The sequence below is a fragment of the Macaca mulatta genome, chromosome 9 (genome assembly GCF_049350105.2).
Source record: "Macaca mulatta isolate MMU2019108-1 chromosome 9, T2T-MMU8v2.0, whole genome shotgun sequence".
In the NCBI taxonomy this organism is placed as follows: Eukaryota; Metazoa; Chordata; class Mammalia; order Primates; family Cercopithecidae; genus Macaca; species Macaca mulatta.
In genome coordinates, this window is record NC_133414.1 from 54,408,341 (window position 1) to 54,432,091 (window position 23,751).

At 47.1% G+C, this 23,751-nt stretch overlaps 1 long non-coding RNA gene across 1 annotated transcript; it reads left to right on the forward strand.

The window, feature by feature from the left end:
* Positions 1-25: 25 nt before the first annotated feature.
* LOC144331109 (uncharacterized) lies at positions 26-23,436 on the forward strand. The gene is made up of 2 exons (XR_013398024.1): positions 26-225; positions 21,044-23,436. It is a non-coding gene; the product is annotated as an uncharacterized LOC144331109 (long non-coding RNA).
* Positions 23,437-23,751: the final 315 nt, after the last annotated feature.

Below are 23,751 nucleotides of genomic sequence, written 5' to 3' on the forward strand. Positions count from 1 at the left end.
TCTGGGTTGGAGGGTGGGTGGCTGGTCCTACCTCTGTTTGTTGTTGCAGCCGAGACACCGCCCACTTCTGTTTCCTGATGGATCTTGTGGGTCATTTGGCTTCTTTGTGGCCTGGGCTCCTGAGCTGGCCCTCCACAGTTCAAGCAGGAATGGAGCTGGCTGCTGCAAGAGTTCCTTCACTGGAGGGTATTTCTCCTCTCTCCTCCCACACATAGGAACACGCGGGTGAGTTTTGGAACACGCGGGTGAGTTTTCCTCTGCCCAGTGTGGTCCGCAGCCCGGCTTTCCCCTCCTCACCCTCTGCTTTCAGACAGACCTGCTTTTCCCTGGTGTCTGTGAGAGGTGATTCTTCGTGGTGCCAAGAATGTGGATTTTTTTTAGAGCAGGGACTCTCACAGGTATTTGCACACCCATGTTCAAAGCAGCATGATTCACAAGAGTCAAAAGGTAGAAGCATTCTGGGGGTCTATGGGTGAGTGGATGGGCAAGCAAAATGTGGTTATGCATACAGTAGACTGTTACTGAACCTTTACCAGGAAGGAAATTCTTTTTCTCTCTCTCTTTTTTTTTTCTTACTTTTTGTGGAGAATGGGGTCTCACTATATTGCCCAGGCAGGTCTCGAACTCCTGGGTTCAAGCTATCCTCCCGCCTCTGCCTCCCTAAGAGCTGGGATTATAGGCGTGAGCCACAGTGCCCCGCCAGAAAGGAAATTCTGAGAGGCCCACCAACATGCATGAGCCTTGAGGACATTGTGCTAGGTGGAATAAGCCAGCCACAAAAGGGCAAATACGTTGCGATTCCACTTACATGAGGGGCCCAGAATGGACAAATTCACAGAGACAGAAACTGCAATGGTTACCAAAAGGAGGGAGTTGGTGTTCAACGGGTTCAGTGTTCAATAGGTATGGTTTCCTATCGGGAAGATGAAAAAGTTCTTGAGATGGACAGTGATAGGGGATATGCGACAATGTGAGTACACTTAAATGCCAGTTAACCTTACACTAAAAGATGGTACAACTGTGCATTTTATGTTAAGTATATTTTCACCACAATCAAAACATTTGAAAAGATCCTGCCACGAAGTCCTGCGAGCTTGAGCCGGTTCCTGGGCCTCCTGGTGCCTCAGCCCTGCGTATAACACGGGGAGCGCCTGTGCCTTGGCACACGGCCCTTTGAGTTCTCGTGTAGCACTCAGAGCTCAGCGTGGGCGAGGGCGTCACCTTTCTAGGGGCATCCATGGGGCTTGGAGAACGGAGGCTCTGGGGCGCCAGAGCAGTCCACAGGGAGAGGCCAGGCGGAGCGCTTGATCACCCCCAGCCCTCTTGGGGGGTTTCACATGCTTCTCCCACTAGGCAGGGGCAACCCTCCCCACCCTCCCTTCCCTCCTGGTTCCCTGATCCTCAGTGACCTCGTCCTTAAAGACTCAACTGCAGAGTCCCCACCCGAGGACCCGCAGTGCCCTGCCCCGCGCCCCGAAGCTTCACAGCTCCTGTGTGCCAGGAAGCCTGGCTCCAAGGGACCCTCAAGCGCTGGGTGCGGCTACCGGGGACTCCTGAGGCAGCGGCTCCAGGCCCCGGGGCTGGCCAGGCGTGCGGTGGGCCCGCTGCCCTCACTCCCGCCCAGGTCGCACACAGGAGGCGCGGTCAGCAGACACGTTGGACAGGGTTGGAAACCTGCTGTCTCTTTCCGGCCTCGGTTTTCGCGTTTGAAATAAACGCGCGTCTGAAATCCTGGTCCTGGCGCCGCCTCTCTGCCGCGGTAATGGTTTCCACCTCTCATGAGCCCAGAGCTTCTTCCAGGCTTGAGGCAGAGGGAGTGTGCGTGCGTGTGAACGGGTCACACTCTTGTGTGAACGCGTCATACGCTTGTGAAAGACGGTGCGTGTGCACACGTGTGTGCGTGCGTGTGAACGCGTCTGGTTGCCCGAGGATGCACACATGCACATGTGAGTGTGCGCATGTGTGTGCTCAGAGGACAGCTCTCAGCAGGCTGGGGACCTCCTTCCGCTCACCCCTGGGGGTTTCGGAGACCAGCCCCCAGTCTCCGGGTGCTGTGGGATGCCCTGGGCCGAGTGCGCACCGCTGTGCTCCAGCTCCGGCTCTGGGGGGACCCGGCCTTCCCAGCCCGCACCACGGGGAGTTCCACGCAGTGGCCACGCGGTGGCGCCGCAGACACGCGACTGAGGAGCGTGGCGGCTCCTGGCTCCCCGCAGCCTCGCCTCGGGCTGTGGCCAGGGCGGTCAGTCTCAGGCCCAGGTCGCTGCTGCCAGGAAGAGCAGGAACAATCGCTAGTCATGCCTGCTGGTGCCCCTGTAGTGCTTATGCTCCCAGGCATAAACTGACCGCAACATGCATTATCTCCTTTTATGTCCCTACTATTTGGAACCCTGTATTTTTTTTTTTTTTCGTAAATCTGTCACTTAAAAATATCCAGGGTGGAGCTAAAAGTACAGACGCTGCTCAACTTACCCCTGGCTGCGGCCCCATGAGGCCACTGCGAGTGGAAAACGACAGTCCACCTGACTACCGAATAGCACAGTGTGGGGGCCCACGTTGGCCCGCTGGGAACACTGCCCTGAGCCTGCAGTGGGGAGAAGTATCAATACCAAGCCTGTTTTGTAGTCAAGTGTCAGATACCTCATGTAATCATTGACTACTGTACTGAAAGCGAAAAACTGAGTGGCCGTGTGGGACTTAAACGAGGGTGTCTGCTGACTGTGGATGACTTTTGCATCACTGTAAAGTTGAAAACTGTTAAGTGGAACTGCGGTAAGTCAGGGGCTGTGTGCACTAGAGACCTGAGTTCTGCCACTCCGTAGCTGTGTGACTTTGGACACGTATTTGAGCCTGAGTGTCTTCTACACAAAATAGATTTCTTAGCATAACATACACATGTGTACGTGCCCGTGAGTGTGCACGTGTGAGTTTGCATGAACACATCTGTGTATGCATATGTGTGCGCATCTGTATGTGTCTGTGTAAGTCTGTATGTGCATTTTTGTGTATGTCTGTGTGTGCATACAGACATATTTTGTACGTGTGTGTGCTGTGCATGTGTGTGTTAAGTCCCTGAGGTGGAGCTGAGGAGTTGAGGGGAGATGCTGGGAAGGGAGCCAGCACCATGCCTTTGTTGGCCAGGAGAGAAACTGCCATCCAGATGCAACCTGGGGCTCCTGCTTCAAGGCCACAAGGCTTTGGGAGTGAGGAAGCTGGGGGCTGGAGCAGGGCAGTCCTCCACCTCAGGGGAGGTGCCCAGCCAGGCCAGGAGGATGGAGAGAGTGCTGGAGAATGGGGGGAATCCGAGGCATCAGGAAAGGAAGGCACAGGCCACGGAGAGGGCAGCTGGGCCCTGGGTGAGGCCAGCCCTCGGGAAGGGGGTGCCACAGGCAGGGGAGTGCCCAGATGGACAGCCCAGGGGTACAGACCCATGGGTGCATGCCAGTGGGGGTGCTCCTGAAACAGAGCAGCGTTATCCAGCAAGCAAGATTGGGACAACTAGTTATTCCATTTAAAAAACAGGTCAATGTCAGTCCTCATACTATGCTTTAAAATAAGCTCCAGATGGACTCATGCTTTAAATGTAAAGAAAAAAAGGCAAAAAGAAAATAAAGAAAAGGCTTGTGAGCAGGTGGTTATTTGGGAGCAATCATAGGATGCAGGAGAGAGGGGATGGAGCTGCGGCAGGTCTGGGGAAGGGAGAGAAGCCAGCCTGAGACCAGGGCCCGAGGACCCATTCCAGCCAGCAGTGCCTTCTGTGCACTTCCGCAAGCTCACACGTTCTTCCAAAGTTGCCATCATGGAGAGGTAGGCTTCCATGTAGTCTTGACTCCATTCAATTTGAATCCTTGGGTCGCTTTTCCTGTGATCATACTCAACCCTGATACAGCCATTGCTGGGGCCTCCCCTGGCTGGACGTTCTGCTTTTGATCCACATTCTTTCCTCCTACCCCGAGGCCGGCCATGGGCCTCCTGAAGGCTGACTGGGAGGACCTCCCTGCCACAGCCGTGCTCTTAATCTGCCCACGCTGTCACCTCCATCTCCACCTCCCTCTCCATCCTTACCACCAGTGCTCACGTCAATGGGAGCTTTCCACTCAACAAGCCCAGGCAGGTGTGTCACATGAATTTCTCTTGGGCCTCACACTAGAGGTAGTGGTGCTGTTGTCACCCCACCTGCTGAGGATATGCTGGGGCTGGCAGCAGCTACTCAAGAGCAAGGGTGTCGCCATCTCCATCCTGTGCCCACCCAGCCCTGCCCCCTGGGCTCCCTTCAAGTCTTTTTTTTTTTTTTTTGAAATGGAGTCTTGCTCTCTCTCCCAGGCTGGAGTGCAGTGGTGCAGTCTCAGCTCACTGCAACTTCCACTTCCCCGGTTCAAGCGATTCTCCTGCCTCAGCCTCCCAAGTAGCTGAGACTACAGGCGCCTGCCATCACGCCCAGCTAATTTATTTTGTATTTTTAGTAGACACGGGGTTTCACTATGTTGGCCAGGCTGGTCTTGAACTCCTGACCTCGTGATCTCCCTACTGCAGCCACCCAAAATGCTAGGATTACAGGCATGAGCCACGGCACCCCACCCCTTTCAAATCTTAACAGAGAAGTCCCCGAAGTTTCCTTGGGTCCATTGGATGGATGGGCCTCTTGGACCCCTCAGCCTCTGGGCTTCCCTTGAGGTCCTGGAGCTATGTGGGCTCCAGCTCTGGGAAGGTGGACCCCCATGCATGTGTCCTGCCATCACTGTCTCTATGGAGTCTGGCTCACACTCAGTGAGCCATAAGGGCTTGTTCAAGGTCATCTGTCCCACTGATTTCAGACTCAGGGTGGAGTCTGAAATCATCTGTCCCCCACAGTGCACTCAGAGCCCTGTCTGGACTAGGGCACACATACATGCATGCTCATATGAACACACATATGCATATGCACACACCCATGCAAGGCTGCAAGGCGCATGCACACACACATGTACATGCACACACATGCACGTTCACATGCACAGGCACTCATGCACCTAGAGCCTTCTCATCTCTGCACTTTGAGTCCTCCCTCCCCTTGCCCATCCTTGCCCATCCTTCAAGGCCTCAGTCAAAACCATCTTTTACAAATCGTCTCTGGTTGACTTTCCTTTTTGTTTTCCCTCTTAGAAGAAGCGATGCTGTCCTCAGTCATCCAGCATTCACTGGGCGCTTGGTGTGTGCCAGGCCCCAACGTGGGTCTTGGGCATGTTCCAGTCCTCATGTCCTTAGGGCTCCTCGGTGAGTCGAGGGTGAGGAGGACATGGAGGCAGAGGAGGACACCGAGGCACAGGAGGCCATGGGGCAGGTCTGGGTCCACTCAGGCTCCAGAGCTCAGCCCTCCCTGCCGAGTCAGGGTGAGCAGAACAGACGCCTGCTCCTGGAACTCGGAGGGCGAGATGGACACGCAGGCAGGGAGGCTCCAGGCTCAGGGTCTATGGAGCAGAGAAAGGAAGCTTCCAGGACAGCAAATAATTCCTGGAGTGCCAGGGCAAGAGGGGAACCTGGGTGGAGGAAAGCGTGAACAGGGCAGAGGTTGGAGGTGGATGTGGCCTCCGAGCATGTCGGAGGCGACTGAGCTGCTCCGTGACTTTGGGCGTCTTCGTTCATCCCTGCATTTGCACATTTGTTAAACAAACCTACTGAGGCACTTGTTTTCTTTCCATGGTCCATGGACCTCTATATTAGGAATATAGAGTTAGCTTCCTGGGGAACTTTTAAAGAAGTATTCTTAGAGAAGAAACCAGGAGGCATCGTTGTGGGATGTTAGTCCAGGGTCTTGGGTGTATCCTTTGGTATTTTGCGGGTCAGATTAGCACGAATTGTGTCCCCAGGTGTTGAGACTGCAAAGTGCAGGTTCCCTCCTGCCTGCACTGATGCCTTCGGGGGATGGCCTGTCTGCTCTTCTAAGAACAGTTAACTCAGTCTCAGCTGACCTCAGCTACCTGTGCTTTCTCCAGCCAGGCTCTGTGTTTTGTGCTTTCACTCTCAAAACAACCCTGTTATTATCCCTGTCCCACAGACGAGGATACTGAGCCCCTGAGAGGCTCAGTAGGTGCCTGAAGGTCTTCCAGCCAGGAGGTGGCAGAGCCAGGGCCGGCCTGGCTTGAGGACTCCGAAGCTCCCACGGGCACAGCTCCTTCGTGCCAGCTCTGTGTCGGAGTTTTCTGTGGTCCTCACAGCCATCTTCCTGGTCGGCTGAGGTACAGACAGGGTGGAACTAGGACCGCCAAGCTAGAACCAGAGCTCGTTCCTAAGCAGGGCACCCGGGCCCTGCCTACGGTGCTGGGCAGGTTCTTGGTGAGGAGGGTGGGCTCAGATCCTGCTGTCACTGTGACCATGGGGCTTTTCTAGGCACCCTCCTGACTGCTAACACCAGGAGGGCCTATGATGGGGGACCACCGCCCCATGACGTGTGCCAGGTTTCTGCACATTACCACTGGGAAAGGCTGGCTCTGGGCTGGGTGGACCCGCACTGCCCGCTGGCCCCTGCACCCAGATGGTGCAGCCCACACCCCTCTGATGCCCACCTATGCTCAACCCTGGGACTTCCCTCCTTCTGCCGTGTCTGACCCTGGTTGCCCTGGTTCTGCCACCGGCTCGTAGCAACCCTTCCGGAAGCCACGTCCTCCTGGGAGATTTGATTATGTCCTGGTGGTGCGACCTCGCTAATGCAATCAGGAAGTTTTCTCAAGACTTCAGCTGCTTTGTTGGCGGCCAGACCTGGCTCTCAGCAGCTCTGCAGGCTGGAAGGGCCCAAGAGACCCTCCACCCACCCGTTGTCTCTGGCAGCAGGGAGGGCTCCGGGGCGCAGTCCGTTGCTGCTCTGCTCTCCTCCCTTCTTTGGGTAAGCTCCTTGGCTCTGATTTTATTTGGAATCATCGAGAGCCTGTATCTGTCTAGAAAAAGCAGATGAAGAATCAGCACCACGGAGAATACTCCAGAAAGCAGTCATTTTCTATCAAGGTTAGGCTCTTAATTGAAAATTTTAAGAGGAGAGGAAATTAGGGGAGAATCCAGATATTCTCTCCATTATGGTAATCAGCTGTAATCAGAGCCCGAGAGCTGCGCTCACTCCCGGGGTTTCTCCCAGGATTACCAGAGCTGTCACGGTCACCTTCACCGACCTGCACTGTTGTCAGTGGGAGGGGCTGGTGGGGTCAGGGGGTGCTCTGGGAAGTGGATCCAGGAGGGCTGGGCTGGATCCGGGGGTCCTGAGTTCAGAGGTGACTCTGCTTAGCAAGTGTGAAATACCGGACAGGGCCTTCCAGGCAGAGGGAAGATTGAGAACTGCGGCCGAGCAAGTGCGTCTGGGAGCCTTAGTTGAGGGTCTAAGTTTTCCCAGCAGGGCAAGGTTGAGGGTGAGGATGCTGCAGGCCAATTTTCTATGGCCTCATAGTGAGGACAAGAAGCGGGAGACGGGCCACAGGGATGAGGGTGCCTGCTCCCTGCAGCAGGGTGCACACCACGGCCGTGCAGAGGCACCCGGCGGCAGGTATTGGGAAAATGCCCTTCCTGTGTGTGTCCTAGGGGCTGGGCACGGCCTGATGGGCCCCCTTTGCTCACAGTTGCAGGAGCCCATCCATGTGGGGTCCTGCTGAGCTGACTTCCATAGGGCCAGGAAGGACTGACCCGGCCTCCTTGCTCACTTCGCCTTTTGGACAGTGTCCTGTAGGTTTCTGTGAGCAGAGCACACAGAAAGGAGATGCCCAGTAATTTCACTTAAGAACATTTTTTTAGATAACAGCAAAGGTTCTTCAAAGCTCATACTGTTAGATATTTCTGAGGCAACAGCAGAAGGAAATTAATAGCTAGAGAAAGGAGGTCCACACTCATTAATTCCAGTCAATAACATAGTGTGATTTTATAAGAAGGACAAAAGAAATTCATACTTTCTCATGAGTTGTAAACATGTTAAAAAATAAACAAATTTCTTTGTTATGTTGAAGAAGATAGTAAGAAAATTTCAGTCCACTATCACATTATCTTTCTCTCATATTGGAAATGGTTAAAAAAATGGCGCTTCATCTATTCATTTATTCATTAAATCAATCAACAAGTGTGTATTGAGAACTGTGGTGGTAGTAAAATATGCCCAAAGATCCTCTGACACTTCCCCCATGAAAGAGGTTAATTCCCCTGCCTTTGGATAGGGACTGGCATATGACATTGTGAATGAACACGACGCAGTGGAGTCGTTGCTGCTTGACTCCCAGATGCGTTAGAAAGGGGGTGCAGTTCTACAGGGCTCTCTGGGGCATGTGTCTTGGGAGTCCTAAGCTGTCATGCAAAAGCCCAGCTACCTTGAAACTGACATGTTAGAGGGACCACATGGAGAGCCCAAATACCGATAGAGAGGCATACCTGAGGAACATCAGCTTTTGCAGCTGTTCAAGTCTTCCCAGCCCAGGAAATAGCCATGGGAGGCCTTTGAGATGAACCCAACCCAGTCACCTTCTGACTGCAATCACATGAGACGTCCCAAGCCAGAACCACCCAGCTGAGCCAACTCAATCCCCAGGACCAAGAGACATAATAATAAAAAATCACTGTTGGTATTGCATACCATTAAATTTTAGTGACTGGTTACACAGCAGTAAATAACTGGGGAAAGCCCCTAAGGTATGTCAGGCACTGTGTTAGGTATTAGAGACATCCTCCCCTAATGGAGTTTAAAACTTGATGAGTCTAGCCAGGCATGGTGGCTCATGCCTATATTTTCAGTGCTTTGGTAGGCTGAAGTGGGAGGATTGCTTGAGCCCAGGTTCAAGGCTGCAGTGAGTCATGATCACACCACAGTACTCCAGCCTGGGTGACAGAATGAGATCCCAAGTCTAAAAAAATTAAATTTTCCCACAAAGTACTCCACATGAATACAAGAAACAATGCCCTTGCTTCCCTGATTTTGCAGTCCAAATAGCAAATAGGGAAATATTCATATTAACAGATACATACCAATATAACAAAATGTAGACAAGTGCTAAGTAAATGAACAGCAAACAGAACTGACTAACAGGAGGGTACTCTTGGGAGCTGCAGAATCAGGGAAAGAATCAGCAGGGACAAAGGAGCTGGGCTAAAGTCAAGGATTCATGTGGGAAAAGGTGCAGGGTGGGAAAGGCATGTCATCCTGAATATGACGGGGCAGCGTGAGCTGCTTGGGAAGACAACTCCCATGCAGGGAAGAGCGTGAAGGAAAATCAACAAGAGGCAGAAAATCAAGAGTCACAGCAAGGCCATAGCACAGCTTTAAAATAACTAGACTTTATTTTCTAGGCAAGAGGAAGGCCCTGAAGGTTGACAAGTCATGGACTTGCCATGATGGAAGTACAGGCAGGTAGCCTGGCAGTGGAAAGAACATGGACTGATGTGTCGAAGTCAGTCTACAGGGAGGGAAACCCATCAGGCGGCTCTTGAAATAATTTTCCAATACTGTAAGAAATGTCTTTCACTCTGCTACCCTCCTCTCCCATGACCTGCCCCAGCTCCTCCAAAATGTCACATAGTGCCTCTCTTGTCTGTTCCAGCACTTTCTGGTCTCTGGAGCCCTGACATTCTCTTAATGACCCACATTGTCTCACGCTGGGGATACAGTTAAGGGGCAAACTTCCCAGCAGCTCTCTGCTGAATGGATGGGCTCGTTTCATCTCCAAGCCCACTGACAGCTGCTTCCTGGTGATCCAAGGAGTTCTGAGTACTTGTTTGTTTGGACTCTTGGATCCCCCATGTGCTACACAGTATCATTAGTTCACTGATACCTGACAAGTTTTATCCTAAAGTGAACCATACAAGTGGAGACACATTCAAGTGTTCCCTGAAGTAGAAGCATTCCTGGTTTCTGGAAGCGATGATATATAATAACAATGACATGATGCTTTCATCTTCAAAGCCCTATGCAAACATCACCTAATTAACCCTAACTCCATACCTGAAAGGCAGGGAAGCATCATCAAACCTGGGTTTCAGGAGAGGAGACTGGAAACTACACATTAATCAGCCTTGGTGCCAAAACCAGCAAGGAAGAACTCCTGACCCTTACTGCTAAGCTGAGGCTGAGAAGAAAAATCAACTCTGAAATTTTAAAATTTATCACAAAGCTCATATATGATAGCTCCTTGTAAAGCTTATCAGAGAATAGGAAAATAAATGGTGTTCATACAGGGAGGCAGGATTCTAGGGTGCTGGCTCTGGATGTTTTACTGCCTAACAGTGTGACCTAGCCATACTTTGAATTCCTCATCCGTCAAAGAAGCCCTATTAGTCTGATTCCCAACACATAACAGCCTTAAAACAATTCATGAAAAAAGTGCTCCAAGAATGAACTCTAACCAGGTCCCACACGATACAGATCATTTTAACAGCTGGGAAAAGGCGTAAGATAGACGAGTCCTCATCCTCCCTTTCTACATAATTTCCACCTCATTCTGCCACATTTCCACCAGCAGAACTGTCCCTCATTACCACTCCAAGCAATACGGTCAGGTTCTCTCTCTCTCCCCTCCATCAAACTTCCCCCCAACACAGCCTTAGAGCTCACTGATGCCTTGGCTTCCAAGCAAGTTCAGGTTTCATGGAAGCCTTTCCAGAGGGACTTTGCATCTTAACAGGGGACAAAAGTCCTGTTCAGCCAAACTGAAGTCTTGATTGTGGTGTTCTGGCCACTGGGAACTAACTTGCAGAGGAAGTGTCTTGGGATAGTGGGGCCCATGTATCATACCACCCGACATCGACAACGGCCCCAGTAGCAGTCAATGTTTTTTGCAGGTTTTTGTTTGTTTGTTTGTTTTTGAGACAGAGTCTCACTCTGTCACCCAGGCTGGAGTGCAGTGGTACCATCTCGGCTCACTGCAACCTCCGCCTCCCAGGTTCAAGCGATTCTCCTGCCTCAGCCTCCCGAGTGGCTGGGATTACAGGTGCCCACCACCATGCCTGGTTAATTTTTGTATTTTTAGTAGAGACAGGGTTTCACCACTTTGGCCAGGCTGGTCTTGAACTCCTAACCTCAGCTGATCTGCCTGCCTCGGCTTCCCAACCTGCTGGGATTACAGGCATGAGCCACAATGCCTGGCTGCAGCCAACATTTTTTAAGTATTTACCGGGAGCCAACCTCTGTTTTAAAAGAAGACTGGTGTTATGATCAAGAGAGCATGGTCCCTGGTCTTCCTGATGCTATGAAATGACTTCATCTCTCTGTGCTTCAGTCTCTTCATCTCTGAAATGGGAAAATAAGGTGTATCTATCCCCTAAGGTTACTGTGATGATTAAATGAATGAATCCCATAAAGTGCAAAGCACAGTGCCAGGTATGTAATAAGCACCAAAAGAGAGTTGCTATCATTATAGACACTGATATGTACTAACAAGCATGTATTAATGCAACCTTGTGACGTGGGTGCTAGTCCCATTTTATGCAGAGGCTGAGGCATGGAGGTGAACATGTTTGCCTCAGATGAATGGCCAGTCGGTGGTGGGCAGCCTGGCTGCAGAGCCTAGACCTTACCACCGTGTTGAACTGTGGGGCCCCATGGCTTCCAGGCCCTTCTGGGGCAGCGGCACAGGGCTGGCACTTGCCAGCCTGGGTTCAAGTCATAACTTGTCCACATCAAACACACGAATGAAGTTCTCTCTTTTCTCTCTGACTTGGTATCTTCATCTTTATTATAATATCCCCCATAAAAGCTGGCCATGAAGATCAAATGACTTGTGCAAAAAGATTTTGAAAATTCTGAAATGCTCTCCTTTCAAAGGTAAGGGACTATTATTATCTATTGCAGCATAAACTGAAATGAGAGCTATAGGCAAGAGCTAGAAGAACCCAGGCTCTGAAGGCCTTAGAAGACCACCTGTGCTTCTATGGATCCTCAGGTCATGGAGACAATTGGCCTCCATGATCTATCATCTATTGGCTCCTCCTTGGAGAAACTTGGTCAGATCTTGGTTCAGTGGGCCCAGGAACTGGGTACCAGCACGGCAGGAACCCAGGGGCAGACCCCATGCTGCAAACTCTACTGCAGGCCCTGCCAGGCACCCCTCCCCACCACATCATGAGGTGGTAAACCTCCATCCACCCCACAAACCAGGAAGCCCATCACCAATCAGGTGTTGTGCATGGCTGTCATTCACTCCCTCACTGAAGTTCCTCCTAGGCCAGGCAGCCACAGGAAGGGGCCCTGAGGACTGTGAAATCCAGAGGTCTCTGAGGAAGGTAGGATGAAAGGCGGCTTTGCCAGGCACTGCAGGGTTCCAGTGTCCTTGGCTCCCATGACAGGAGCTGTGTCCGCCCTCCTGTTTTTTCCATTATTGCCTGAGCCATGCTGGGGTGCCCAGAGCACTGTAGGCCATCTGGGGTCAGTACCCTGCTGATTGGCCTGGGGAGAACAAACACATACACACACACACACACACACACACACACACACACACAGGCCTTTGGAGAAATTCACCCCAACTCCCTGGGGACTGGCATTCTCAGTGTGTGGCCTTTTAAATCCCCGAGGGCAATGACTCAAACTACTATGCTGGGGATGTTAGAGGATGCAAATATGCATTTTTGAATGACAAACTATTTTCTAATGATGGCAAGTCTGCTTTCACAGCTAATCAGTGTGATCTATTTTAAAAGTTATTATTTTCCATAGTACAAGACACAATAGCCAAGATTTGGAAGCAAACTAACTGTCCATGAACAGATGAATGGATAAAGAAAATGTGGTTCGTGTACACAGTGGAGTATATTCAGCCATCAAAAAGAATGAGATCCTGTCATTTGCAACAACGTGGACAGAACTGGAGGTCACTATGTTCGGTGAAATAAACCAGGCACAGAAAGACAAATTTTGCATGTTCTCACTCTTTTGTGTGAACTAAAAATTATAAACAACTGAATTCGTGGAGACAGAGAATAGAAAGATGGTTACCAGAGCCTAGGAAGGGTAGTGGGGTGGGGGCAGGAGGAATGGCTAATGGGTACAAAATATAGTTTGACATGAGTAAAATCTTTGATAGCAAAACAAGGTGACTACAGTCAACAATTTTTTGTATTTTTAAAAGTAACTAAAAGAGTATAACTGGAATGTTTGTAACATAAAGAGATGATAAATGCTTGAGATGGATACCCCATTTACCCTGATGTGATTATTATGCATTGTGTGCCTGTATCAAAATATCTCACATACCCCATAAATATACGCTCCTACTGTTGTGGGAAGTCAAAGACTCTGAATGGAGGGACCGGCTGGAGCCGTGGCAGAGGAACAGAAATTGTGATTTCATGTACATTTATCAGTTCCCAAAATTAATACTTTTATAATTTCTTACACCTGTCTTTACTTTAATCTCTTAATCCTGTTATCTTCGTAAGCTGAGAATGTATGTCACCTCAGGACCACTATTGCACAAATTGATTATAAAACATGTGTGTTTGAACATTATGAAATCAGTGCACCTTGACAAAGAACAGAATAACAGTGATTTTCAGGGAACAAGGGAAGACAACCATAAGGTCTGACTGCCTGTGGGATTGGGCAGAATAGAGCCATATTTTTCTTCTTGCAAATGGATGTGCAAGTAGGAGAGATATCACTGAATTATTTTCCCAGCAAGGAATATTAATAATTAATAACCTGGGGAAGGAATGCATTCCTTGGGAGAGGTCTATAAATGGTGGCTCTGGGAGAGTCTGTGTTATGTGGTTGAGATAAGGACTGAAACACACTCTGGTCTCCTGCAGTACCCTCAGGCTTATTAGGGTGGGGAAAAAATCCTGCCCTGGTAAATTTGAGGTCAAACCGGTTCTCTGCTCTCAAACCCTGTTTCCTGTTGTTTAAGATATTTATCAAGACAATACGTGCAAGGCTGAACATAGGCCCTCATCAATAATTCCAATTTTGCCCTTTGCCTTGTGATCCTTGCTTTTGTCCTTGCTCTGTTTCCTCAGAAGCATGTGATCTTGTTCTCCTTTTTTTGCCCTTTAAAGCATGTGATCTTTGTGACCTACTCCCTGTTCGTACACCTCCTCCTCTTTTAAAATCCTTAATAAAACTTGCTGGTTTTGCAGCTCAGGTGGGCATGAGGGACCTACTGATATGTGATGCCACCCCTGGTGGCCCAGCTGTAAAACTCCTCTCTTTGTACTCTTTCTCTTTATTTCTCAGACTGGCCAACACTTAGGCAAAATAGAAAAAACCTACATTGAAATATTGGGGGTGAGTTCCCCCAATAACCTACTGTGTACCCATAAAAATTAAACATTTTAAAAAATATGATTTACCTATCTTGTGTTTTGGTTCACAAGAACCACTGTCTCTCATTCCAGGATGAGAGCAAAGGAAGCACTCAGGATAGCCCTGGAAAGGTAGTATCCAGTTGGCCAGCTGCATTCCATCCTCCACCTGCAGCCACGGCCCAGGTGCCAAACTGGCTAAGGTGATGAGGTCCAGAGATAATTACGCTGGCAGTGTCTACGCTGCCCCTGGACTCTATCACTCCCTTAGCCTGCTCATCCGCTGCCACTCTGTCCGCTCGTCTGCATGTGATTTCCTGTCCTTGCAGCTTGATCTCAGTACAATTTGCACATACTTTCCCACTCAGGAAGAATGTCTCCATTCAAATCCCTCGCAGGATACAGTCTATTTTGGAAGCCACTTAGTGGCAAAGGTGAGTGATGTGCCCAAGCTTGTAGATATTTACAGACCCCTCCTTCCCACTGGTTTCTCCAAATGCCACCCATGGCTCCAGGGCTTTGCCTGATCATCATGGCACTAGCGTTGAACACTATCAAGGCTGCTCTGTGGGTCCAGCACTCCAGCAAATGAATAGAAACATAATGTTCCGGCCAAGCTGATTTGTCTGTCGCTTAACCAGAGTAAGCGAGAGAAGAAACAAACAGTGGGAGAAGATGTCTCACGCACACTAAGTTTAGACCACCCCAAAACTGAGTCAGACGGCGGCTTTCTGATGCCTCCCGGGGACAGCTGCTTCTCGGAGGAAGAGTATTGCATGGTGAGTTTTAAGGATTTTTTTTTCCCTAAAATAATGCTACTACTCAATTTGGGACATTCCCCTAAACACAGTCCTGGTCCTGCTCCCAACAGCCTAGCCACCTGCCACGACCATGACCCACAGCTTCTCCACTGCCACCTAATCCTGTCATTTAACTGGGACAGAAGGCAGGTTTGGCCAGGCACGGTGGCTCATGCCTGTAATCCCAACACTTTGGGAGGCCAAGGCAGGCAGATAATCTGAGGTCAAGAGTTCAAGACCAGCCTGACCAACATGGAGAAACCCTGTCTCTACTAAAAATACAAAATTAGCCAGACGTGGTAGTGCGCATCTGTATCCCAGCTATTAGGGAGGCTGAGGCAGGAGAATCACTTTAACCCAGGAAGTGGAGGCTGCAGTGAGCCGAGATCATGCCACTGTACTCTAGCCTGGGCAACAAGAGCAAAACTCCGTCTCAAAAAAAAAAGAAGAAGAAGAAGAAGGCAGGTTTGAGAAGAAGAAGGCAGGTTTGAGAGCTCTGTAGACCCCAATAGGAGTATTCATCACACCTTTGTTGTGAGAGCAGACTTTCTGAGTGTCTGGGTTCCTACACCCTAAAGTAAGGCAGTGCTGCCGTCTGGCATTGCTTCACAATCGGGAGTCATTCGCACTCTTAGCTGCACTAACTTTTATTCTAAAGTAAGTAAAGATTACAATTTTGAAATAAATCTAAGAATGTGGGGGTGGAGGAAGTAAGAAGAGTTTATATCAGGCAACATCACACAAGAATAAGGTCTAAGATAAGCCAGGTTTCAAGATCAGTGTCAGGCAGGAGGATCCCCTAAGGGGTGGAGAGGGGATCCTCCCCAGGAACAGGAGGGGCCGACAGGCACTTCATGCCCCAAAGCCACAAAGAAGAGTGTCATCCACAGCATTTTCCCCCGAAAGCAGAGCCAGCTACCGATGTTAGAACAGGAGCCTCAGGACATTTAATAAGATATTTTATTTATTTTTTATTTTTTAAAGTCAGGTATATTGATATGTAATTTACATAGAGTCAGATTTACCCCTTTTAGGACTACAATTCCATGAGTTTTGAAAATATAAAGTTCTGTATCCACCACAAGTACATAGAAGGATTCCATTAGTTCAGAACATTCTCTTAAAGACAGACTTTGATATACCACATGTTATCAGTTCTCCTGTGCCTCACTATAGTCAATCCCCCTTCCCTACCTCCAGCCCAAGGCAATCAATGATCTGTTTCCTGATTCTGTATTATCCAGAATGTCACATAAATGGAATAAAAAAAATACATAGCAATCTGATGTGGCTTGACTTTGTAAATTTTTTTTTAATCTTTTATTTTAGGTTCACGGGTACATGTGCAGGTGTGTTATACAGGTAAATTCATGTTATGGGGGTTTGGTGCACAGATTATTTCATCACCCACGTACTAAGCATAGTTCCCAATAGGCATTTTTTCTGATCCTCTCTCTCCTCCCAACCTCCACCCTCAAGAAGGCCCCAGTGTCTGTTGTTCCTGTCTCCATTTCCATGTGTTCTCATCATTTAGCTCTCATTTATAAGTAAGAACATGTCGTATTTGGTTTTCTGTTCCCACATTAGTTTGCTTAGGATAATGGCCTCCAGTTCCGTACATATTCCTGCAAAGGACATGATCTCATTCTTTTCATAGCTGCATAGTATTCCATGGTGTACATGCACCATGTCTTATTTATCCAATGTGCTATTGATCGGCATTTAGCTTGATTCCATGTCTTGTGAATAGTGCTGTAATGAACATTTGTATACATGTGTCTTTATGGTAGAATGATTTATGTTCCTTTGGGTATATACCCAGTAATGGGATTGCTGGGTTGAATGGTGGTTCTGCTTTTAGTTCTTTGAGGATTTGCTACACTGTCTTACACAATGGTTGAACTAATTTATACTCCCACCAGTGTATATAAGTTTTCCCTTTTCTCCACAACCTCACCAGCATCTGTTATTTTTTGCCTGTTTAGTAATAGCCATTCTAACTGGTTTGAGATAACATCTCATTGTGCTCTTGATTTGCATTTCTCTAACGAGCTTTTTATCATATGCTTGCTGGCTGTGTGTATACCTTCTTTTGAAAAGTGTCTGTTCATGTCCTTTGCCCACTTCTTAATGGGGTTATTTGTTTTTATCTCATAAGTTTGTTTAAATTCCTTATAGATGCTAGATATTAAGCCTTGGTCAGATGCATAATTTCCAAATATTTTCTCGCATTCTGTACGTTTTCTGTTTACTCTGTTGATAGTTTCTTTTGCTGTGCAGAAGCTCTTACGTCTAATTAGATCCATTTGTCAATTTTTGCTTTTGTTGTAATTCCTTTTGGCATAAAAAGACATTTTAAAGAGTATTCTCCATATAAAAGTCAAAGTCTGCTTTTGAATAACTCAGAAGTCTTGAGTATGATTACATGTAGACTTTTTAAAAATGTGTGCCCCGTAGTTTCTTTCTCTCTTGTCTGGTACCTGGTGTCCTACAACAGCTAAATCCTTGGGATAGAAAGGGTGACATGGCTTTTCTCTTTTTTTTTTCTTTTTCTTTCTTTCTTTTTCTTTTTTTTTTTTTTTTTTTTTTTTTTGAGATGCAGTTTTGCTCTTGTTGCCCAGGCTGGAGTGCAGTGGCGCGATCTCTGCTCACCACAACCTCCGCCTCCCAGATTCAAGTGATTCTCCTGCCTCAGCCTCCTGAGTAGCTGGGATTGTAGGCATGTGCCACCATGCCTGGCTAATTTTGTATTTTTAGTAGAGACAGGGTTTCTCCATGTTGGTCAGGCTGGTCTTGAATTCCTGACCTCAGGTGATCCACCCACCTTGGCAACCCAAAGTGCTTTTACGGGTGTGAGCCACCATGCCTGGCCTGACGTGGCTTTTCAAGTGTCTCTGTCTTGCTCTTCTTCACTTGCGGTGTAGTGGAGGTAAAACAGAAACCAACCTGACCTGAATATTCTTGCCACTGGTTCCAAGCGATCCCTTCCCAGAAGGAATGGGAAGGAGGGAGTGGGAGAGGAAGGTGGCAACACTGTTTCCAAGCAAGGAATGTGCTTCCAGAATCCTCTTTTACCTGGCTGTTTCCAAAGCAGAGTCTGGTTAATGAGTCAGTTTGGGGTTTGAATGTAACTTTGTTTTATAAGACTTGACATCTCAGTTCAGATAATATTTCATTTTTGAAAACAAGTAAAAGGATGACCACTTATTTGTAGGTTCACATTTCTTCTCTGGAATATATATACATACATATAATTTTTTTAAAAAGACATGCTTCTTAGTTGTGGCTGTAAGTAACTGCTCATTAACTTTATCATCAGCAAGTGCTCATTAATTCCTAATTGGGCCAGGTGTCTCAATTAGGAAATGGCACCACTGGATTTGGAGTTATAGAAAACTTCTCATTGTACTTGTAATGGAAAGACGTGTGTGTCTGAGAAGAGTTTAACTTCGCATACCTGAAAGTAAGTGCAATCCCAAGGGATTTGTTTTGTGGGAGTCTCTAGATAGCAAGATGTAAGATGAGAGGAGAAAGAAGGGGATGGTATATTGTCTTGCTTGCAAACAGACTCTGGTGTCCATCACTAACATGTAGATATGCACATATCTACATTCCCCTGAAACAAGTCCTGTAATGAAGGCATCTTTCCCTGGAGAGTGGCATATTTAATTAGAATGGATTTATGTGCAGTTGGCTTTCCAGGATAGACTCCAGAGATGAACATCTTGTTATGGGAAAGCCCAAGAGGTGTAGCCGCCAATCTTCCTCCAGCAGACTTGGCATAATATGAACAGTATAGTATAGAATGTTCTGCCTCTTATGAAGATACAAAGCCAGACTCACTGGCTTCTGCTCATTTTTTTAAGAGTTGGCTCTTAGAACCCAAGTGTACCATGTTTTGCTGAAATAAGCAAACTGACCTCTGTGGTCAAAGTTGAAACCCTAAAAACCTATTTCTTGGCCTCATAGCTGCTCTCATTTAACAAGAAGGAAGGGTCTCCCTCCTATCCAAATTCCTATTATATTGGATTTCTAAATATAAGGCATATGCATCCTTTAAATGCAAATAAATATTACATTCTTACCTCAATAACCAAAAAGGTACTCTTTACAATGCACCAACTAGGTCCATTTTTTTCGTTAATCTGTTCTAGAAGACAGTTTGCTTTAAAGATTTGACATGGTAGCTTATTGCATAAAGGGAAAACCATAATGATTTTAAAGAGATAGTATTTTATGTAGTTTCAATTTTTAAAACTAAAACACAAAAGATGAGTAAACATGTTATTAGAATATTAAATAATTGAATGTCAAGTTAGCTTATATTTGCACAACTCCTTTCAGTTGACAACAAATATTGTATAAATCTTTACAACAATTCTTTGGATAAGGCAGGGAAGGTATCACACACAGCCCACCAGCAAATCTTATCATCCTCTGCTGAGTTCAGAAACCATAAGATAATTAGAGACTGCAGATTCAAATACTGTAATAAAAATTTCAAATTGAATTGGAGATTGTGTTAAACTCAAATGTGACTGAAACTGCTATTGATATATGTATCTATCATCCTAACTGCTCTGGTCACTTTTATTGACTAATTAGAAATTTCTAATCCAAAATTTATCTAATCCTTAGTAGTGTTCATTTATAAGCAACCACAGAGCCATGTGAGAAGTCTGGGGTCACCTCTGTTATCCAGCATGTGCAATCCATAATAACCCAACAATTTAATACAAACATTTTCTGTCAAAGAAAGTTTACCAGAATGATTTCTGTCTTATATTGTGCACATATACCAGGCCATGCTGGTGACCCTTAGCAATTCTGGTAAGGCTTTAGAAAATTGCTTTATCAGGAGGCTTGCCAAATAAACTACAGATTACTTTGCAGGACAGCATCAGAAAGAAACTTTCCAGGGTTTAACAAAAAGATACAGTCAAGGAACACAGGCTGAAATAAGGAATCGGCAGCTCCAGAAGAAGAGAGAGGCAGAGAAGCACACGCCCTGCCAGGGTTCGTCCTGCCTCTTGAACTGCTGGTAGTAAAGTTAATCTGTAAATACTTTGAGGCGATTAAGAAGCTGGGCATCACTCTAAATGTAAATAAGTCCTGTTTCCTTTCCTAGAAGCTGGCTCTGATTGGGGCAGTCACTAGCTACTTAGCCTGCTGATAAATTTAAGATCCACAGTCTAGTTCCTAATTAGCCCTGTCTTCTTATGAAGTCAAAGCTTAGCAAACTCATTTGTAAATACAAGCACACTCAGAGACCTCGTTCTCCACAGATTCATGGAGGAGAAGTTGGTTTGTCATACACAGAAAGCCATATTAAAGTCTGAAAGCCTTGCATTGATGATGGATTGCTTACCAAATATTTGGTAGAAGGTGGTGTCATTTCCTTCAACCAACAAATCTGAAAAGTAATTTGAAAGAACATCCTAACAATTGAATTTTGGTCCTTTTTCTGATAATGAGATTTCTGTCCCTTCAACTTATAGCTTCTGGAAGGAGCACAATGAATTATTTATTTCCCACTCACTTGCTCCCTCTCTCTGCATAGGCTCTGTTCATTCCTCTATCTTATAGTAATAAGCCAGGTCATCACTGAACTGAGTTTAAATCACAACGGTTCGGTGTTGCCTGCTTTATGGGTCTGGATGGCCTACTTTATATTGTTTGTTCTTCACTGAAGCTGGTGTGTTGGTGTAAGATTGTATAACTGCTTCACCCTGGGAACCCTCATAAAAATGAGAGGGTTGGCTCATAAAACTATCCCACTGTGCAAAAGTGTAAATAACTTCCTTAGAGGCAGGACAAATTCAAGGCTGCGGAAAGCACATACTTTCAGGGCCAGAGAATGGAACCACCCCCTCTAGAGTTGGTGCCTCTGCAAGCCGGTGGGGTCCTGCTCATCCTGGGAATCACAATGCCAATTGTTCTCTCCATGTTTTGCAACGCAACACCATTTCCTCACTTCTGTTTCCTTTCTGTTTCCGCTTTGCCACTGTTTGCAGACAGAGGAAGAGGTCAGTGGGCTCAGATGAGGACAAGACTCCTGCTGGAGCACAGCCATGTTTACGGGCCGAGTGATGATCCATCACCCTCGCTGTGTTTACATGAGGGATTCCATAAACAAAGAGTTCCTGTACAGCTGCTGTTCTTGCTATCTGTTTTCAGGATTCAGAATGGTGTTCTAGAGCAACTGAAGTCTGATGCTGGTGTTTTGAGCAGAAGTGAATGTGCGGATTCTTTACCAGCCGGTATTGTGTTCCACACTTTCATTCCCAGCACCCTGAAACACGCGGAGTAGCTTCTTCTGCCAGTCGCTAAGAGCAACCAGCACCTTGAATCAAAGCGGTTTTCTCCCCATAGTATTTTCTTAGAACGCTCAAAGGAAGAAGTAGAATCCAAGGTGACTTCTCAATTGCGGATACAGGGCAGGAAAAGGGTAGCATGTGGAGTTCGGGTGGGGAAAGCGGGCTCTTCTGTCTACAGGTCGCATGAATTTGAGCTGCAAATTAATTGCAGGGTACATTTCACCTTCCCTCAAGCAGATGCACCTGAGGGAGACTGCGTGAGAGGCAGGATAGCATAGAGCAGCGGTCCTCAAAGTCGGGTCCCCATTAACAATATCTGGGAACTTGTTGGAAATGAGAATTTTCAAACTTATAAATCACAGACTTTGAGAGCAGGGCCTAGAAATGCATGTTCTTAAAAGTCCCCCAAGCGTTTTGATGCAGCTAAAGTTGGAGAACCAGTCCTGGAAAGAGCACAGCATACAGCAAGGTTAGAGTCCATCCTCAAACTGCTGTGTGCCTGGCTCTGCTGACCTTGACCAAGTGATTTAATTCTTGAAACCTCAGTCTTCATCTGGAAAACAGGCAGTAACAATTAAGTTGTTGGGACCATTTTGTGAATGTATTTTGCCGGTTACACACTTAATATAGTGTCTACTGATGGAAAATACTCCACAAACAAAAGTTGTCATTGCTTTTATTCTTTTGGAAACACTAGGACTGGAACAAAGTATACACTCAATAAATGAAATGAACAAAGAAAATAATGAATGAATGTCAGGACTCTAGGTGGTTAGCTTGTGTTGAGAAGGAAGATGCTAATGGCACTATATAACTAGACCTCTGCATTTTAGGGAATGATTTATTCTCTGAGATCTTATGAACAGCAAATGCATTTAGCAAATAGAAAAGGTAGGAAGAGAGGGAGGAAAGAGAAAAGAAAAGAGAAGGAATTGAAAGGGTAATTTTTCTGCATCTCATGTTACATGCAGACTGTGGCTCAGAGCATTTATTTCTCCAAGTATCTACCCTAGGACTGTGAAATCCATGATGCCTTTAGGGACTTCTTTCTCTTTTCCTCTACCCTTCTCCCTTCAGCTGAGGGCAACTTGTTCCTGATGAAGCATTACTTTTTGTTCCCCCTAATTCTGATACTTGTTGGGGTGGAGTGCTCAAATGGGGAAATTGGCGAGGTGTTCTGAGAGTGTCAGATAATAGGATGAAGGAGGTGGGGCCCAGGGGCTCTTGAGGGAGCTCCGAGGACACCTGACTGTGTCACAGGAAGCATCTGCTCATGGGATTATAGGGGTGTCTGCTTATGGGATCATAGAGGGTGTTTGACCATGAAATCACATGGAGTGGGTGTCTGATTATGACTTCAGAAAACAAAGTCACAACAGCCATCCCAGGTATGAAGTTAGATGAGAAGAGGCAAGGAGATTGCTAGTTGGGACTCTCTGCAAAACCCAGCTGAATCTGATAGTTCTACTGCCTGCACTTTGCCGGGAGAAAAATCTGCAGTGGCTTTGACAAGTTAAGACAGGACTTTTTGCCTTGATATGAAGCCATGAATCAACTACCAAACACAAAATAAGAGTAAGGGAGACTATGTGTTCAGCCTTCACGCCAACACTGAATTTTCTCTGCTGGACGTGACTTTATTTTGAGAGCAGAAGACAGCGATAGTGACAGGAGGCAGTCAAATGCCTGGGCAAATAGGGGCGGGTCCTAGTGAAACCCCCAGCCGAAGACCGTTACAAAGTCTGAAAGCCAAACTACCAGTTAAATCCTCAGACTAGATTGAGAACTTGTCTTCCCATTTGATGTGCTTTCCTCTGACTGGTCCTCACCCTTCACCTATTTTACATATACCTACTCTTCCCTAATTGGTTTTTCTACACTGTCATGCCCACATTTAAGTGGTGTCTTCACTTTAACCTTTTTTGCATACTCACAAAACAATCAGCACACACCCCGCTTCTGAGTCCATAAAATGCCCTGGACCCAGTCACATGTGGAACTTTCTTACCTTTGGATTGGGGTACTACCCCCATGTCCCCTCTCAGCTGAAAACTGTTTTATCACTCAATAAAATTCTTTACCACCCTCCTCAACCTCCAATGTCCAGCCTTCAATATCCTCATTCTTCTTGGATGTGATACAAGAACTCCAGAACCACTGAACGCAGGTACAAGCTGTAACACAGGTGAGCTGGGGCATGCCAGCATAGCCAAGCAGGGCTCATGTCGGGCATTGCCAGCCAGAAGTCCCTGGCTTGCAAAGTGACCGAGAAGAAAAATCCTACATCAAAAGCAGTGGCAGCTGCAGAATGTTAAAAGGTGCATGTCAAAACAAGTTTAGATGAGCATTTCTTCATTTTTCTTACCATATCAGGCCCACAGGAGAAGTCAGAAAACAAAAGAAAA